Raw genomic sequence first — 5,493 nt, 5'->3', positions numbered from 1 at the left:
AATTCCTGAACTATAAGGCTCAGAGACTTTCTAATTTACTGAGCACATGGAGGTGCTGGGAGGGTGGCACCCCACCCTTGGAAAGGGCATGGAAGCTCCACGCCCATTCCCACCCCTTGCCCAGGTGTCTTTTCCATCTGGCTATTCCTGACTCAAGAGCTTTTGTAATAAATGGTTAAACAATAAATGTAAGTAAAGGGTGTCCCTGAGCCCTATGTGCCAGTCTAAAAATTAATCTGAGTCCCCCACTGGCGGCTCTGAAAAGCCATCTTTCCATTGCTCCTGGGTCCGGCTTCCTTCTGGTCGCAGCCACCTCCTCATACTCCTCCTCCGCCACTGCAGACTCTGACAGTTTTATCCCAGAGTCCCCGAAGTCTTGCTTTCTTTCCCATCCCCTGCATGGCATCACCGACATGCCCCCCTATGTCAGATGCAGTGGTGGACACCAGCTCGGAGATCGCCACCAGGGACTGAAAGGAGGAGAAGGGAGATGTGGACGAGGCAGAGACTGGAAGAGATGCCCCTGCAGACGGGAACACCAGTGATAAAAATGGGGAGCAGGAGGCTGACAATGAGGGAGAGAAAGGCGAGGATGGAGGTGGGGAGGCAGAGGAGGAAGGTGACGGTGGAGAAGAGGACGGAGATGAAGATGAGGAAGCCGAGGCCACCCTGGGCAGACCGGCAGCTGAAGAGGAAGACGATGTTGATACCAAGAAGCAGAAGACCGATGGGGATGACAAGACAGCAAAAAAGGAAAAGGTAAACTAAAAAAGACAAAAAAGGGCACCGTGACCTTTTTACCCTCCACTTGCCGTCCCAGAATCTAACCGCGGTCACCTTGGAGAGGCCCGCCCGCCCCCCACAGCCAAGGCCACCCACAGGCCACACGCGCTCTTCACTGCCCAAGTAAAACCAGGAGAATTGCAAAAAAGAACCAAAACTTCCTGCTTTTTTTTTTTTTAACTACTTTAAAACAGAAATTTGTATTTTTTATTTACATTTTATGCTTCTGTACATATGGTTAGGGGTCAGCCACTTTTAACGATCGGATGGCCAAAGCAGCCTTCAGAGCAGTCTCTGTCCTTCTGACTTGACTTGTGAGGTGACCGTGTTCATTATAATCTCAAACGAGAAAAAAGACCTTGTTTAAAAAAATAAAAAAGCAAAAACAACAAAAAAAACTTATTCCAAGCATTCCAGTAACTTTTTTATGTATGTACTTAGCTAGTCTGTAAGTAGTTGGTTTGTATGAGATGGTGAAAAAAGTCAAAGATAAAAGGCTTCTTTTTTCCCTTTTTTTGGTCTATGAAGTTACTGTTTTTTGTTTTGTGTTGTTTTGGCCTGTTTGATGTATGTGTGAAACAAGGTTGTCCAACAATAAACTGGAGTTTTATTTTGCTGAATTGTTCAAAAAAAAAAAAAAAAATCAAACCCAAAATGGGGTTATGGGACCCTTTGACCCCCACAGTCAGTCAGAAGCCCAGGTGACAAACTGGACCTTGTAACTCACACCTAAAGTGGGGAGCAGTCTGATGGGTCTGAGCCCCTCACCTGTGGGACCTGATGATGCCTCCAGGAAGAAGTGTCAGAATTCAGTTAAATCAAAGGAAACCCAGCTGGTTTGGAGAAAAGTCAGTGTAAGGAAAACCCCACCCATTTGGGGGATCAGAGCTGTTGAGTGCGAGAGGAAAAAGTGGCTTGTTTTTGTCCACTACACTAGTAAAAGAGCTAATCTATTAGGAAAATGGCCATCTTCCTTTAAGAATGAAAATAAGAATATTTTAGTGAAAAAAATACTATTCTTTCTAAGTATTCATATTCTTTGAAATATACTAAATACTAAATTTGGCATTTTTATAAGTGAAAATGGATGATATTGGCGATTTCATGTGAGTCAATCCAATACATTATTATACGAGCATGATGCCATTCAGAATGTTCACTGCTCTCGACTGACCCCCCCTGCATGTGGCAGGCACTGTCAGGTGGAATGACATCTGAGACCCAGGGAGCAGGTTTCAGGGTGTAGCTCTATATTAAGAATGTAAGAACGCAAGTCAGCCTCAGTTTATCCAGTTGGGATCTCTGGACTGATTAGATCTCATGTGCCATTGTACTCCCCAAGGGCAAGCTGTCTCCTTTCTTGGCTCTGGACAAACATGGCTGGCCTCTGTCCCCTTGACCCTGGCCAGTACCTCTGATCCGCAGCCTGCCGGGCCACTGAGTAGTTACACATCTTTCTCACAGGAGGTCCCCACCAAGGGCATACCTGTTGATGGCCTTGTCACTACAAGTTGGGTAGCTAAATGTTTAAAAATAGATAAGAATAATTACAATTCTGAAATAGGATTTTCATTCTTATGCCAGGCCTCTTTTCCATGCAGCAAGAGAAATATTTTTAACTTCTAAGTCACAAAATTCTACAAGATGAGTAAACAAGAGGCATGAAAATGTTTAGTATAGAATAAAGCACTCTACAGATGCTAGCAGTTATTTCTATCATGTCCAGGACAACCGAACAGAATGATTTCAAGCCTTGCTTTCTAAACTGTATTCCACAGTCAAGGGTCAGGGGAAGAAATAGCATCTAAATTTCAATCAATGGGATGCCTTGAGACACAGGAATGTAGGTCATGGAATTACCATGGAGCCACTAGAAGGAGAAGGATTTAGTATGTAACGATCACCAAGGCATGGGTACATGTATACACACAGAGAAAATAAGCCATATTTTATATATATGTACATATATATAGTCTTAGAGACACACACACACACAAGATATATCTATTTTTATATAAATATAAAATGTTATATATAAATATTTATATAATTTTATATAAATACAAAATTTTATATTATACATAAAAATACATTTTATGTGTGTGTATGACTGTAAACATTTGAAATGGTTCCCTGTGGAGAGAGAAGGCGAGAAGGGGATCTTCTTATGTTTCTTTAATGAATAATTTGCAGGAGGGGGGGAAATTATGGATCAGAATTACATGAGACCATCAACTTATTACCATGTTTGGACCCTATTAGACTTGCGTCAAGCTGAGATTTTTTTTACAAAGTTTGAGATAATGAAGAATCCTCACACTGGACCTTTGCTGATAAGGAAATGCTGTTAATTTGGGGAGATATGATAACAGCCTTGGGTTATGCTCTTTAAAGCCCTTATCTTTCAGAGGCAGCCCTGAAATCCTTACAGATGAAAAGGTATTCACTTCCAGACTAATGCAGTGGCTGGTTTAGATGAAACGAGATAAGCTCATAATCACTGAAGCTACACATTAGTGTTTGTTCACATTGTTCTCTCTACTTCTATGTATGTTTGAAACTTTCTATGATAAAATGTTACAAAAAGCTCTTTTAGAAAAATGCCTGGGTTTGCCACCTTCCTACTGGCAATGTCTGTATCTGTCTATCTAAAAATAAATTTATTTGCTGGCCAAGGAGCTAATGAATCTACAACAGATTTTTAAATCTGTGCACATGAGAAACATGTTATTGATCCCTGGAGGAATAAATAGTGCATAGGTTAAGCTATTTAACCTCTATAAGCCTCAGCCTCTATTTCTGAGAAATAAGGATAACATGGTCTAGTCCAGAGCAAACTCTTTTTTTTTTTTTTTTTGTTTTTTGGCTGGGGCTGGGTTTGAACCCACCACCTCCGGCATATGGGACCGGCGGCATATGACTCCTTGAGCCACAGGCGCCGCCCAAGAGCAAACTCTTAAGAAGCTTTGACGTCTGTCACTCAACTGGGCAGGCCCTCATCAAAGGGTATTAGCTATCTTATAATGACTGGCCATCTTTCTATGAAAGTATCAGAGGAACCTCAAACCCAGTATGTCTAAAACTGAATCCATCAAATTGACTGAATGAATTAATGAATGGATTAAAATGATCCGTATCATCATTCCAGCCTGTTGCCCAATACTCCCCTCTTCATAGCTGGGCTGTGACAGCTGTCAGGAATGCTCCAACCCTCTGACTTCGGTTGCTCAGAGTTGAGACTTTAAATGCAAAGTCAACATGAACTGAATTTTTCTAGTCTTCATCATCCTCATTTCAACTAACAAACACAAGAATCTCTACAACTTCTGATACTGCTAATAGGAGCTTTGCAAAACACATGCTTCTCACCATAACTGGCTTCTCTCTGAGAAGAGTTCCTTTTATAGACCCTTGGTCTTGGGCAAGAAGCGATCTTCCAAATTATATATATAAACCTAGCAACAAAGAATTATGGACTTACTAATGCCTTTAGTGTTATTTGATCATTCATACCCACAACCTATGCTTTTACTCTGAACTAGTTCATGTCATCTTTGTAAGATTCAAACTAGATAGGTGATGATCATTTCTGAGACTTTCCTCAGGGGAGGGTCAGCAGCTATATTATGACAAAAACAGGGAGGAGGCGTCATCCCAACAGACTGTTTTCTACACACCATGTGAAATCTGGGCAATTGAATGACAGCCTTGTAAGCACGTTGTCTGACAATGTGGTCTCCTGGTGGATTTATATAATTCCCACATTGCTGTTCAGTAATGACACCTTTCCATGTCTCCAGGAATAAATAACATGCACGATTCTCACGCGCACAGTTTTGAAAATCTGTTGCAGATCCATTAGCTCCTTGGCCAGTGAACATGTTTATTTCTAGAATGACAAATATAAACATTGTAATATTGCTGCACCATTAACTCACTGAGGAACATACGGGCCATGTCTTTATGTATTGCCCTTTTGGTTTCTTTCCATCTATGGTTTGTGTAGAAAACAGCCCATATCTTGTGTCTACTCAGCACTCAGCTGCCCCTATGTGAGGTTTTTATGGTAAAACATTAGAATAAGGGAACCATCATACCTGAAAGCTAGAAAGCACGCTAGAAATCTAGTTTATCACTTCTGTTTGCATGTGAGAAAATGGAGCAGAGAGAGCTTGAGTGTCTAGTAAAGCTAATCAGTAGTAAAAGCAGGGAGAAACTTAAAACTGCAGATTCCTTGTTCATGGCCCTTTGTCCCACAGAATGTGAGTTTGATGTCCTTGGACTTTGACATTCCAAAAACAAATTATTCCCTGGTCTTTAGAAAGTAGATACTCTTTTTTTCAGACTATTCAGGTGCTAGATAGTGATTTATGAGAATACATTAAGCACACAGACAGCTTTCCAAAGTTCACACCAGAGCTCCATTTATACCTAGGGAACAGCTCCCTCTGGGGATAGATGACCAGACCCGCCCCCACGGCCTAAGGATTTATTCTGTTCCTGCAAAGTTTGTTCAAAGACCGTGTATGAAATCCTGAGGACAGCAAGCAAGAATGCCCCCGAGGGACCCACACCAGCAGACTGTGCAGAAGCACCGACCAGCACCTGCTCTGAAACTGCAAATGTAATAGAGCTTCACCTATTCAAGATTTGTACTTCAAGGTGTATATGAGGTTCTCCTTCAGTGGTTAGTGCATCTATTCTCTTGAT

At 41.6% G+C, this 5,493-nt stretch overlaps 1 pseudogene; it reads left to right on the top strand.

Annotated features, from left to right (window-relative positions):
• Positions 1-423: 423 nt before the first annotated feature.
• Positions 424-910, top strand: LOC128581141 (prothymosin alpha-like; annotated as a pseudogene).
• The last annotated feature ends 4,583 nt before the right edge of the window (positions 911-5,493 follow it).

The sequence above is a fragment of the Nycticebus coucang genome, chromosome 3 (assembly GCF_027406575.1).
Source record: "Nycticebus coucang isolate mNycCou1 chromosome 3, mNycCou1.pri, whole genome shotgun sequence".
In the NCBI taxonomy this organism is placed as follows: Eukaryota; Metazoa; Chordata; class Mammalia; order Primates; family Lorisidae; genus Nycticebus; species Nycticebus coucang.
This window is presented reverse-complemented; position numbering and strand designations above follow the sequence as displayed.